Source organism: Rhinolophus sinicus, linkage group LG06 (genome assembly GCF_036562045.2).
Source record: "Rhinolophus sinicus isolate RSC01 linkage group LG06, ASM3656204v1, whole genome shotgun sequence".
Classification (NCBI taxonomy): domain Eukaryota; kingdom Metazoa; phylum Chordata; class Mammalia; order Chiroptera; family Rhinolophidae; genus Rhinolophus; species Rhinolophus sinicus.
The window spans coordinates 119,807,217-119,821,581 of record NC_133756.1 but is presented as its reverse complement, the minus strand read 5'-3'; the positions used below and the strand labels follow the sequence as shown (position 1 = coordinate 119,821,581).

Genomic DNA, 14,365 nt, shown 5'->3' with positions numbered 1-14,365 from the left:
GGTCTGGGTTATCAGGACAGCTTCCTGGAAGTGGCGGCCCTGGTCCTGGGGCCTTGGAGAGTAGAGCCAGACCTGCTCAGGCTGACCTTCAGCTGTGAATCTTGTTGTGCAACACACACGCGCGTGACTGTGGCTGCCCAGGCATATGGGCTGGTCACTAGCTGCTGACAGTGCAATAATGCTTAGCCTCTGACTGGCCCAAAGCAGATACCACTTCCACCGGCATGGCCCCGGCCTGGTGACAGCCCCCTGGACGCTGGGGTGGAGGGATCACCGAGCAGGGCATGGTCGCCGTCACTAAATATCTCCACCAACCTAGGCTTGTCTGGTGTACTGGCAGGGCTTCCCTGGGCTCTGGGTTGGGCCAGGATCACCAGGGCTCACTCCAGGGCCAGAGCGACTGACTGATGGATGGAACTTGCTCCCTTCCTGGGAGTGTTCCCTGGGTCCTGGAATAGGGTAGGGGCAGGGAAGGTGGGTGTCTCAATGCTTCCCAGCTGGTTGGGCCCCTTTGGGCAAGCTACAGTGCAAGAGCCCCGAGGGCCTGGTTAGTCTCAGCTGACTGCGTGCTGCCCTGGGTGCTGGTCCCAAGACGCTTTCCTCTCAGGGCCTCAGTGCCCATATGTTACATGGGGAGGAATAGTCCCTTCTCTGGCACCTTCCTTCAAGGGAGGATTGAACATGGACATTCTAAACTTGCTGTTTGCATTCATTACACTGATACTATTTGCTTTCAACCATCCACGAATTCACAAATATGTACTGAGCTGCTGCTATGGGCCGGTTTCTGTTCTAGGCACAGATACTGAAGTCTGTGAGCTCCAAAGGGGAAGGAACGCCTCTGCCTTGTTCCAGCAGCATCCACGCCTACAACAGAGGTTAGATTAGTAGGTTAGTAGGAGCTGATAACACCTCAAGCTTCCCTGGGCCTTTGGTCCGAATAGAATTTCTGGCATCCCGGTAAGTGGGAGAGATGGCCTCTTTTGGCTGCGGGGGGCTTTGGGAGCCCCCAGGATTATATCTACAGCTCAGTCAGGCCCTGCCCCCCTCCTCACTGCCTCTCAGCTCCCTGGGGTTCTGGCCTGAGGCTGACCTAGCCTTTCCCAGGGTGCCTGGCCCATAGCCCAGTGAGTCATCTTCCGCTCTAGAAGCAGGACACCCCATCCCACCCTGAGGACACACACAAATGTACCTCCCCCTCCCCCCCAACTTGTGCCTGGGTCTGAGTGTGGGAGGAGAGAACAGGAGAAGCTGGAAACAGACCCTGGATAACTTCCGTTCCCACGATCTCTCACCCTAGCCTCCCTGAAGGCTGGAGAACTGGGTGGAGGCCAGGGAAGGGAGCCCCTCTTTTGCAGAGCACCTACTGTGCAGTAGGTGTTCACCCTCATTTTTTAAGTGAGGAAACTGAGGCCGAAGGGAAGGGATGTTTGTAACAGCTGGAAGGTGGTGGTACGGGTCCCAGACCACATGGGCCTGATTCCCTGTGCAGTGTTCTATGATGAGCAAACGTTTAAACATTTTGAATGAAATAACTTTTAGTGTTGGGAGGGGAGGACTCTGGAAGCTGACCTTATCCACAAGTTCTGAGCCAGGGCTGGGACCACGGGCCAGAACACTCTTATGGGCAGAAGTATGTGCAGGGTTGGGTGGTACATTTCCCAGGACTAGGGTTTCCTGGTTTAGCAAATTCTACCCTAAGGCTTCATCAGATTCCCAGTAGTAGCCCTTCTTCCCCCACAAAGGTAGGGCAACTTGCCCCCTCAGACTGTTGTGGGATCCAGAAGATCTGTGTTTCGGTTTCTCTGCCTGTAAAATGGAGGTGATAGTCCCAGCCTCTTGGGCCCTGGAGATGAGTATATATTCAGAGCTTACTAGCTTGTCAGGAGATGCTTTTCACATCTGTTGGGGTCTGTCTATGCACCTACCCCCTACCCCCCCTCTCATGCTTCCGGCCATCTTCCCTGTTAGGAAACTTCTTCCAAGTCTGGAAGGTCCAGCTGTATCTTCTTGAAAAAAAGGGGAGGGGCGGGGCAGAGGAGAAGAAAGGGGAAAAAGCCCATAAGTAAAAAGACAAATTCAAACCACATGCGCCACAGCCCCTGCCGTGTCAGCCTCTGCTGCCACCTGTGGGCCATCTCATGGAAGTGCAATTTCTGGAGCCCCAGCTTCCTCACTAAAGCCAGGCTGGATCCTGGCACCAGAAATCAGGGAGGAAGGTCAGGCTGCCCATCCCCCATCTCTGGGCATGATCTCACTTACCCACCGCCCTCAGGGAACCTGGTGGGTAATTTAGAGTCCATCTACACTCTCCTCCCTCACTCGTTTACAGAAGGGGAAGCTGAATCCCAGAGTAGGAAGCAGCTTGGTTCAAGTCACAGAGCAAGTCCATCCGTCAACAGATATGTATTGGGCACCGACTGCATGCTAGGGGCATGGCCACGAACATGAAGATACCTGGTCTCTGCCTTTATGGATCTTGTAGTGGGGTAGGGTGGGGAGGCAGACACAGAGCTTCCTCCTATTTCCAGCTCTATCTTCAGTCATCCAGGGAAGAAAATGCAGCCCACCACTACCTCATTCAAGGTGCTCTGGAGTTGGCTCGACTCATTTATGTGCTCTGTGACCCTGGTGAATCACTCAGGCCTCTATGATATGCTGATTACTTGGGGTCAAATTCCAGTTTTGCCACATGAGACTTCATAACCTCATGCAAATTGCTTCACTTCTTGGAGCCTTTATTTACTTATCTGTAAAATGGGGACAATAGCAATACATAACTCAGAGGACTGATGTGAGGATTAAATGAGGATGAAAGGGCTGGGCTGGAATCACCTTGGAGGCATCCTCACTCACAAATCTGGGCTATCAGCTGGAATACCCGACACATGGCCTCTACGTGTGGCCTGGGCTTCCTCACAATGTGACAGCAGGTTTCAAGAATGAGTGACCCAAGAGAGCAGGGTGGAATTACATGGCCTTTGTATGGCCTAGCTTTGTACGGCACATAGTATCCTTTCTGCTGCCCTCTGTTGGTTGGGGCAGTCACAAAGATCCACCCAGTTTTAAGGAGAGGGGACATAAACCGCATCCCTCGATGGGAAAAGTGTCAGTACCTCATTGTCAGAAGAACATGTGGGATGGAAAATACTGTGGTAACTACGTAGCTGAGAAATGCAGTCTGCCACACTTCCTTGGGATGATTATGGAGATAAAATGAGACAGTGATGTAAAATACTCAGCCCATGCCTGGCACCTAGTAAGTGCTCAGTAAACATCAGCTACAGCTACTCTGGGTTATTATCGAAGTGGCCCCTTTACTTTCCAACTCGCCACAGAACAGTATATACCATCACCCACAGAGGAGCCCGTTACTAGACCGCTGACGGGAATACACACACCCATAGATGAGTCCACACAGATGGGATACACGTCATGGCCCACTTCCAGGGGCACACAGAGACCCACCTCAGCAAGAGAGTGCCTCTGATAGGAAGGACCTAAGGCTCCTTAGGCCTTTGATCTCCCCTTTCCATTCCCAAAGCACATTCCCCAGGATTCTGGGCCCCAGAGTAGCCAGTCCCGAGGGAGCCCTGTGGCTTGGACACTGCCCTTGCAGCTGCCTCTGAGGCCTGGGAACTCGATGGAGCCTTGAGAGCCTCCTCCTTCGAGAAGGGAGGGTCTGTAGGGAACAGGCCATGACCTGGGAAGGGAGGCGGAAGGAACAGATGATGGGAAGAAGAGGGAAGGGGTCTCCGACAGGAACACGTGGAAAGCCTGAGGCCCCAAGAGGAGAAGTGTCTTGCTCAAGGTCGTATCATCAGTAAGGGGTAGGGCCAGGATTTGAGCCCAAGCTGCCTAGCTCCGGGGTCTGCCCTCTTAATTCCTGTACCAAGAAGTCCCTCTTCTGGAACATTTATCTCACCCATGAACCTGAGGACATGAGGGGGCAGCAGCCAGTGGTGAAATGGATAGCCCAGCAGGTTAGGAACATTCAGTGCTGACTCCATGCCCGTGGACGTTGCTGGGGTCAGTCCATCTGGACCATTAGCCAGTGCTTAGTTCCCAGGGAAGAGGACCCTCTTTGATCCCAGTGTTGCCCGTGGGTGGCATGTTGTTTTCCACCAAGACCATCCTGGGTCAGGAGAACTTATTCATGTCACTGTCTCATTACCAGTGAGGCTGGAGAAAGGCAATCAGGCAACCAGTGTGCCAGGGGAGACGGGAGGCTGAGCTGGGTACATGGGCTGAGGGGAGGTGGTGAGGGGCTCTTCTCCCAAGAGGGGGCCTGGAGGCAGCCTCTGGGCTCCACCCCTTACCAGTGAGGTGACGTCCCTGAGCCTCAAATGGAGGAGTCACAATAACAGAGCCCTTGATATAGGAGCCAGGGCTTGGAAAGCAATGGTGGGGTGCCTGTCACCTCACAAGTGTTCAAACAGCATTAAGTGATGGTAAGGATTCTAAGATTATGGAGTTTCCAGTGTTCCAGTTTGGGCAGCTCTGGGGCCCAGACCCTCTCCTGGCAAATACCTATATAGAGCCATCCAGATGTGAAAGGCTCGAGACCCCCACCCAGAACCTGCATTTCTCCTCCAGAACCTGCATTACACGTCATTTCTTTTTCAGTTCCTACATAGATTGTTGTACCCAGCAGGGCACAGTTCTCTTTTCTTACCTTTAGTCCCCAACCCAGTGTTTGGCACCTAATAGGCACTCAATAAAATTTTTTGAACTAATCAACAAATAAAAACTCACTGGACTACTCATCCATTGAACCACGTATCTGTGCGTCCATTCATGTACTCATTTGTCACTCCGTTCATTCTGTTCACCTATCCAGTTATTATTTATTTCTCTATCGCCATTTCATCCTTTTGTTTGTTCAGCCATTATTCATTATCCATCCATTTGTCCATCCATATGTCCTTTCTCATTACTGGCCCCCCGATCTGTTCAGTCCCAGCTGCAGGACCAAGTGGTCCCCAGTGGGCAGTGCCCAGATGGTGGGGCTCAGGGGGTATGTCCAGAATCAGGCAAGGTTTTGGGCTTCTGTAACGGATGAAGTTATCAACAGACTGGGTGGAGAGGGGGAGGCTTAGGTGTTCCTCAGGGCTGGCAGAAGGGTGGTCCCACAGCTGGGCTGCCAAGCCTGGCTCTCCTAGAGTGGGGTGTGGCCTTGTGGGGCAGAGCCCTTTTGCGCCTCCCTGCCTCTTGCCTTCCCCTGACTGAGGAGTGGGGAGGAGGCTCTCTTGGTTGGAGGACAGGGTGTATGTGTGTTCTGGTGGGGTTGGGGGGGTGGAGAAGAGGGCTGGGCAGGTCTTGACAACCACTTCGTACTCTTATAAAGACTGTTCGGAGCCAGACCTACTCCAAACAGCTGCAAAGACCCAAAAAGAAAAGAGAAATCAACACCTGAAACTGGAACAACAGAACCAGAGCTGCACAGGGTGTCCCCAGTCCCCACCCCAGCTGACCTCACCTTGAGGGGCTCCCATGCCTGTGATGTGGCGGTGATCCCTGGACACCCTGATTCAGCCGTTGTGTGCTCCTGTTCCTTCTCTAAGCTTCCTTTCATTTCCCCACTAGCCCCTTTGTTGCCATGGCAACAGGCTTGGATCTAATTAGCCATCTTTAATGTAGCAGCAGCAGCGAGCAGTGCCTTTGGCACCAATCCCTGCCACCTTCTCCAGGCTGGGCACCCACATATGTACCTTTGGATCTCTTGACCTCAGTACCTTGTTCAAACTCTGCCTCCTCAAGGAAGCCCTCCCTGAATACCCTTACCCCCCAGGCAGTGAACCTTGTGAGTGTTGTCTGGGAGCTCCTAGATGTTGGCCAGAGTGGATTCATCTCTGCAGGGCCCCTCCTGCTGGAACTAATAGGAGAATGGACACACCTCACTAACAAGCCCGAGCTATACCCTGCCTCCCAACGACTCAGGAAATGAGGCCCCAGGTCATTTAGCTGGAGAGAGGGTCACATGGGCAAAGAGGTGTTCTGAGAGAAAGCCAAATGTGGGGTAAGCAGCTACAGTGATCAAGCAATGGGCCAGGGGCGGGGCCCTCGGACCACCAGTGTGGGATTCTCTTTGGGACCTGGCTGTTTGGACTGGACCTTAGGTTGTGTCCAAGCTCCCTGCTCAAACCATGACTCAGTCAATGAGCCTGGCTGTCCCAGTCCCTCCCCCGATGTGCCCAGCCTGAGAGGAGAGGGAGGAAGAGCAGGCCTCTCCCCAGGAAAGCCCATGATACACCGGGAGGGTGAGAGGCAGAAGGACCCACTGGATTTCTTGGTCCAAACTGGAGGTTGAGGAGGGCTTGGGGGCCTCCTGGAGGACCCTCGATCCCACCTCCCCTGGGCAGAAAGGGCTTGGCAAGGACCCACTCCCCAGGATGGGATGTGGTGGCCCGGCAGTCTCAAGGCCTGGAAGGCTCCTTGCTGCCAGTGCACAGAGATTACTGGGCCCCAACCCAGAGTTTCAGATCAGTAGGGTGGTAGGGGTGATGGAGGGAGCGGACAATGTGCCCTTCTACAGCATTCCCAGGAAGCACTGAAGCTTAGCCCAGGGACAACACTTTGAGAACCACTGCAGGGAGGGACCAGCAGAGAGGTTTGTGCAGAGCACATGTTTATGCCTTCATTCATTCTTTCGTAAAACTGACTCAACAGTCACTGTGGGCCTGGCCCTTGTGGAACCCAGGGGAGACAGATGGGTTCACCCGTTTACGCGGCACCAACTTAGCACTTAGCAAACACCTATCACGTGTCAGGCTCTGTCCCCGAGAGCAGCCTCTTGGAGCATTCCCCACCTCTCGTCTCTGTGGTGGTCACTGCTTTGGGGCCTGCCGCCAGGTGGGGGTCACACTGGTTTTTTCTGGGAATCTTCTGTGCCTGTTTTCAGTGTTGATTATTTGGGGGTTGTCCATTGGGGAGTTAAAATTTTAGTGTTGGATAGTTGGGACTGGTCTGAGCAGGCCTGCTGCCAGGGCCTGTGTCCTGCCTTCTCAGGAGATGAGGAATAATTCCCTTGGATGGAGGTGGGCGGGGGTACTCAGCTGGCTGAGGGCAGAGCAGCATAGGAGGCTGCAAGGGCCAGCAGGAGCGATTGATCCTGGGCCACGGGGGTGCTGGGGAAGGAGCGTGAGCAGGGAACTGCGTGGGCTGTTTTGGTGTGTGCGGAGAAGAGAGAAGGAAGTTATTAGGGTTTATTAGCCAGTACCTATGTGCAAAGTGCTGTGCCTTACAAAAGGGATATGGACCCTGCCCTCAGGGAACTTACAGTCTTCTTGGAGGAGATGGGCATCAATCTAGCATTTGCTCAACTGTATAATTACAAACTATGAGACCTGGCTAAGAAAAACAGAGAATCTTTGAGAGCACAGAGCAGGTGCACCTAATCTGTGGATCTGAGAGGGCTTCCCTGAGGAGGTGACATTTGCACTAAGACTAGTCTTAAAGGAAAAGAAAAAGCATTCCAAGGAGGGGGAAAAGGCATTGGCCAAGGCTCTGAGGCAAGAGAGAGCCTGGTCTGTTTTTAGAAGTTAAAAAAGGCTGCAGGTATCAAGCAAGGGGGAGTGGGGTGGATGGATGGGACTGGTTTGGGTGACAGGAGGTCTCCACTGTGCAGGAAACCCAGGAGATAGCAGGTTCCGGGGAGGGAGGTGAATGAGTGTGGGAGCATGAAATCTGAAGTCAGCTGGGGCTGAGGCACAGCTGAGGGGCCCCCAGTTAGCTGCAGAGTGCATCAGAATCCCCTGGTGGGGGGTAAGAGCTGGTGCAAAACAAATCCTCCCCCCTCCTCCACCCCCCCCTCCCGTTAATGCGTCTGGGATAGATAGGTTCTAGCTTCATCTGGGATTTGAGGAACAGGTGGTGCTGGTGGGGGGAGATTGTAAATGCCTGAGCCCCTCCCCATGGGGGCGGGGGAGGGGGGGTGGAGAGGGATAGGACTGGAACTCTCTAGGACTTTCTCAAGTACAGGGCACAGGTCAGATGGGTGGGATGGGAGTAGGGGTGACTCAGGGTGGGCCATTTCCCTGGTAGCCCCCTGCATCAGGCTTAAGTGCTTACCATGGGAGGACAGTGTCAGTTTCCAGGAATGAGTCTGTGCGCATCCCTAAATCCGTACGCCTATTTGCCAGGTTATAGTTGTGTGAACGCGGAAGCACGTGCCACTGTGCTGCACTGGGTCATGCGTGTCAGGGTTCAGGCCTGTACAGGACTATGTTGATGTGTGTGCATTTGGCTCACACCACGTGGATATGAATCCAGGTATGTGGGCCTCTTCTGTGTAGATATGTGCATGCACCGTGTGTGCCCCACGTGTGGACAAAAAGTGCGTGTCACCAAGTATACTCGCCTTTGCCCACGGGTGTGCGCCGACTTGTGTCCTCAGAGGGAATAGGTCCGCAAAAGGACGCTGCTGTGTGGGGGCAGGTGGGGGGGGCCTCGCGGAGAGGGCGGACCTCTCCCCCGCCACGCCCCCAGCCACCCCTTCCGCAGCGGCGCGGCACCCACGGCTCGCTCGCCGCATTCACTGAGCGGAGGAGGTAACAGCGCCACCGCCGGCCAGGTCTTAGTGATCAGATTGACGCTGGAACTGACGCTGCGATCGCCGCTGCAGCCGTGCTGAACCCCGGGAGGGAGCAACGGTGGGAGGAAGGGTGCCTGCCGACCCCCGGCATCCCCGCCCTGGCGGTGGCCAGGCCGTATGCTTCAGATGGTGAAGACCCTGGCCCAGTTCACCATCGCGCTGGAAGACATGCGCGATCTGGGCCCGGCCACCGCCTCCGGGGAGCCCACCGGAGAGTCCACCGGGAGCAGCGTTGCTGATGCTGAGGAGCCCGGGGAGTCCCAGGTACGGGGAGGGGGAGGGGCAGCAAGGGACTTGGGCCAAGGCCTAGAGCTCATGCGACCTGGGCAGATGGGCAGATGCTGGGGTGCAGGACCCCGGGACTTGGATCAGGCACACCAGCTGCCTGACCACTGGCTGGGTGCTCAATTATAAGTGATGGGGGTAGGGAAAATTGAGGCTATGAGGAGACCTGGCAGGGGTGGTGTGGCTGGCAGGGCACTGAGGTTTGGTGCCACCAAGATGCAAGCTTTAGGATGGCAGAAGGGCTGGCAAACTCAGCTGAGGAGGGAGGCCTGCACCCTGAGACCCAGCTTTGGTAAGGCCTAGTGGCACTTGGAATGCAGTAAGGGTCAGTGTGGAGTAAAAGGCTGTCGCCCGGGCTATCCTGGGTCCACAGGCTCAGGAAGGAGAGTTTCTCCAGCAGGCCTTTGGCTGTCCCCAGGTGTATGTATGTGCTGGGGGGTGGGGGGAAGCAGGGTCGCAGGGAATGGGCCAGTTTTGCCCCCCTTGCCATCCTCTCCCTGCCGCTGGACCTACTGGGCCTTGGAGGTATCATGCTGTGGTGGCAACAGTGGCGTCCCCATTCCTAGCTTGGTATGTGTTTCCCTGTGGTTGGGGGGGATGGTGAGGCTTCCCTTCCGGGGGCTGTTTCCATGGCTTTGTGTGTCTGGGCCTGGATTGTTCCCTGCTCTGGCTCTAGTGGGGACTATGTTGTGTGGGTCTCTCTCCACTGCCTCAAGATACTGGGCTGAAGGCCCCTCAACTGGGTGACTTGGCTGCATTTTTTCTCTTTGTGGGGTGTCTGGCCTTCATGGTTTCTCTGTGTACGTGTGTCCTGTCTTCATGCTATGTATATTGGGGTCTTGGGCTTTGGACCATGATGTCTGAATCATACTGGTAGGGAGGCCCCCTTCTGTCTTCCTGCTATATTCCTTCAGCCCCTGCCTCCCCCTCCCACTTCATTGCCCCATGTAGTGAAGGTCTGAATACGGAGCTGTTGAGGGGTGAGGGGCTTTGGGGGGAGGCTGGGCCTACAGGCCTGTCCCGCCCAGAACAGGTGGGCCTGCTGATCTGGTTGACAGCTGCATTGCCCATCCGCTGGGCCCCCCACCCCTACGAACACTCATACCCGTGTCTGAGCACGTGTGGAAGGTTTCTTATGCAGTGACAGGGAACTGGCCCTGTTTTCTGTGCCTCTACCTGACAGCTGAGTGACAGCCTGCTGTGCTTTTAAGCAGGGAGGAGGCTGGCAAAGTCGGGCTGCAGAGTCAGCCACTGTGTGTGTTATCCCAGCCTTCTGGGCCATTAAGCCCAGCACCAGCCCTGCCTCCCCCAGGCGGCCTCTCTGCCCATGACCCTCACTGCTGGGCCTGGCAGGGCTGAGCCAGGGGAGTGGGTGGGGGAGGGGAGGGTGGCTGTGCTGCCCAGGGCTTCAGCCCTGCCTGGTCCTACTCTCAGGGAGCTCCCTGTCCAGCAGGAAGAGGGACATAGATAAACAGCCTCACTGGGGTGGAGGAAGAATGGACATTGCAGACCCAGTATGTATGTGTGGAGAGCATTGCTCTGCTCCCTGTCTCCTTGCTTTCACAGCACTGGGAGGGAGGTATTATCAGTTCCATTCTGTAGAGGACAATGGAAAAATCTGGGTGGTTGTGTGACCACCAATGGTCTCACAGCTGGAAAGGTCCAAGCTGGGGAACCCATGGCCCATAGCTGGCTGGTCAGTCTGGACATGAACTCTGGGTGCTGGGGCCCTAAGACTTAGCATGAGGTGGCTGAAGAGACTGATCCTGGCTCTGGCTGTGTTACCTTAGGTGAGTCATATCATCTCTCTGACTTGACTTCCTCACCTGCGAAGTGGGGATGGTGACAGCTATGTCATGGAACGATGAGTGTGAGGCTGAAATGAGGCCGTATCTGTGAAGTGCGGACATGTCCAAAAGGTGGGTTGGGTACCTAGGCCTTTCCTTGGGGGGCCCTTCTGGCCCTTGATGCTCTCCCAAACTGTCTATCCTGTAGTGGGCCCAGCTCATGCTGCCTCCTATTGGAAGCTGCCCTGGTTTGTTATAGGCCTAAGGAGCCCTGAGACTGGATGGCCTGTCTGGAGCTGGGGACTCTGAGGCAGGGTCTGCAGGGGGTGTTATTCACACCCTGCACCCCTGAGTTCCTAGCATGGGAGCCCACTTTTCTTTTTTTCTTTCTTTTTTTTTAGGTTGTTTTTTAATTAAAATTTATTGGGGTGACAACAATTAGTAAAATTATATAGATTTCAGGTGTACAATTCTGTAATACATCATCTATGTATCACATTATGTGTTTACCACCCAGAGTCAGTTCTCCTTCCATCACCATATATTCGACACCATTTACCCTCATCTACCACCACCCCTCACCCTCTGGTAACCACTAAACTATTGTCTGTGTCTGTGAGTATTTTGGGTTTTTTTACGTTTTTTTTATTAGTTTCAGGTGCACAAAACAATGTAATAGTCAGACGTCTATCATCTATATCCCTCACACAGTGACAACCCCCCTCCCCCCATCCACTATCCCTCTGACATCACACACAGCCATTACATTTCCACTGTCTCTATTCCTAATGCTGTGCTCCGCTTCTTGAAAAACTATATATATATATATATACACACGTATACATATATATGTATACGTGTGTATATATGTGTGTGTGTATATATATATATATATATATATATATATATATATATATAAACTTGTAGTTGACATTCATTATTGTTCAGCTTCAGCTTCAGGTGTACAGTGCAGTGATCAGGCATCTACATCATCCCTGAGGTGGTCTCCCTAACGAGACAAGTGTCCATCGGATACCCCACAAAATTCCTACAACATTATTGATTACATTCCCCAAATCGACTTTCATATCCCCGTGGCAATCCTGTGGCCACTGACTGTGCTTTCTAATCCCCTCACCTTCCCCCGTATCCCCACCCCCCCTCCCATCTAGCAACCCTCAGTTTTTCCTCTATGTCTCTGAGACTGTTTCTGATTAATTCATTCATTTATTATTTTCTTTAGATTCCACATATAAGTGAGATCCTATGGTATTTGTCTTTCTCTGTCTGACTTATTTCACTTAACATAATGTTCTCTAGGTCCATCCATATTGTTGCAAATGGTAAAATGTCGATCTTTATGGCTGCGTAATACTCCATTGTATAAATGTACCACAGTGTCTTAATCCAGTTGTCTACCGATGGGCATTTCGATTGTTTCTATGTCTTGGCTATTGTGTATAGTGCTACAATAAACATAGGGGTGCATAAATTTTTTTGAATTAAGAGTTTTGGATTTCTCTGGGTAGATACCTAGGAGTGGAATTGCTGGGTCATAAGGTAGTTCCATTTTCAGATTTTTGAGTTACCTCCATACTGTTTTCCATAGTGGCTGCACCAATCTGCAATCCCACCAACAGTGCACAAGGGTTCCCTTTTCTCTACATCCTCACCAGCACTTGTTGTTTGTTGATTTATTGATGATAGCCATTTTGACTGGGGTGAGGTGGTATCGCATTGTGGTCTTTATTTGTATTTCTCTAATGACGAGTGAGGTTGAGCATTTCTTCATATGTCTGTTTGCCATCTGTATGTCCTTTTTAGAAAAATGTCTCTTCATGTCCTCTGCCCATTTTTTAATTGGGTTGTTTGTTTTTCTGGAGTTGAGTGAGTTTTTTATAAATTTGGGATATTAACCCCTTATCGGGTATATCATTGGCAAATATCTTCTCCATTCAGTAGGATCCCTTTTTGTTTTAGTGATGGTTTCCTTTGCTGTGAAAAAAACTTTTTAGTTTGATGTGATCCCACATGTTTATTTTTTCTCTTACTTCCCTTGCCCGAGGGGATATATCAGTAAAAATCTTACTCCAGGTAACGTCTGTAAAGTTTCTTCCTATGTTTTCTTCTAGGAATTTTATGGTTTCAGATCTTACACTTATGTCTTTAATGCGTTTTGAATTTATTCTTGTATATGGTGTAAGGAAGTGGTCAAGCTTCATTTTTTTGCATGTGTCTGTCCAGGTTTCCCAGCACCATTTATTGAATAGACTTGTCTTTACCCCACCGTACATTCATGAGGAGCCCACTTTTCTAAGTGTGCCTCATTATAGGGCAGGTGTGGGGACAGACCTGGCAACTGAATACCTGTGTCCGAGGTTGGGGGACCTGAGATGGGCATACTAAGGCAGAGGGATGAGCGGGGCTGTATCAGGCAGGCTGGACAGGCCCAGTCTTGAGTCCAGTCAGCAGACATAGACCCTAAGTGCAGCAGAGACCGGGGAAGCCCCACTGGTGAGTCCCTACCCTGAGGGCCTCCTCGGGGTGGGAACTAGAGGGATGGCACAGACGTGGACACCCACCCTGGCATTGCCATGTGCACTCACAACAGCAGGCCTTGATGGTGGAGCTCGAGACAGGATCCAGACAGATCCTCTGAGCGAGCTGAGGTCCCTGAGAGGAAGGGTGGAGAAGGGAGAATAAGCCCCGGAGATCTGGGCCCCAGAGCAATTAGGGGCCTTACTCAGAACCTCTCCAGAGACTTAGCGGAGACCTGGAGAGAAGTCTGCCTGGGAAGAGAAGCTGTTGGGACTGGTGCCATATGGGAAGGCTTCCTGCAGGAGGAGTGGGCCAGAGACATAGGGATTGGTGGCAAGGGCAGTAGTGAGTCCCAGGGAGTTGCATACAGACAAAAGATCCCGAGGCTGGCTTCCAGCAAAATCTTCCTACAGAATAGGGGTTTCCCTCACAGAGATGCACAGCCTGTCGCTGTGGGTATGGGCACAGAGTCTGGGCCACCCCTTAGGAACTCTGTAATGCAGATCATCAGATCCTTAGGTGCCTGGGTCTCCATTTCCACATCCTTAAATTGGGAAGAATAGTAACATCTACCTCCCAGGTGGTCAAGAGGATGAAATAATATATAATGCTTAGAACAGTGCCTGGCATGGAGTAGGGCACAGTTAACCTTTGTTAATGAGAGAACTGGGACCCAGCCTTGTCTGAGAGTGTGAACCCTGCCCCCACCCGCTGTGTGAACTTTGCCATGACACTTGGTGCCGACTTCACCTCTCTGGGCCACCTTGTCTTCATCTGTAGCAGGGGGTGACAATTTCGACTCTCAGGGCTTATGTGAAGCCCAACTAGGTGAATTCTGACCTCAAAGGCTGAGACTGAACGGGGGGGTTTTCAGAATTGGCAGCTGGAGTGGTGGGGGAGTAGGGGGTGGCCTGGAGGCATCTTATTTTGCAAATGTGAGAGATTATTGATTTTTTCAGTCCTTTTCAGGAGCCCAGCGGGGGAGCCAAGAAGTAAACTCAGAGATCTGCCAGCTACAGCCATGGGTGGGGTCAGGTGGAGGAGTGAGGGGCACTCTGGGGCGTCAGGGAGGTGCGGGGGGGGGGGGGGGGGGGGGGGCGCGGTCCCTGCAGGGAGGGTACGAGAGCAGAGATCTGGCATGGTGACCGTCCAGGGTACCTTG

General features: G+C 52.9%; 1 protein-coding gene across 1 annotated transcript in view; it reads left to right on the top strand.

Moving 5' to 3' along the window:
* Nucleotides 1–14,365, top strand: part of ARHGEF17 (Rho guanine nucleotide exchange factor 17) — a 56,562-nt gene that overhangs the window by 22,651 nt on the left and 19,546 nt on the right. The gene's annotated exons all lie outside the window — the stretch shown is intronic.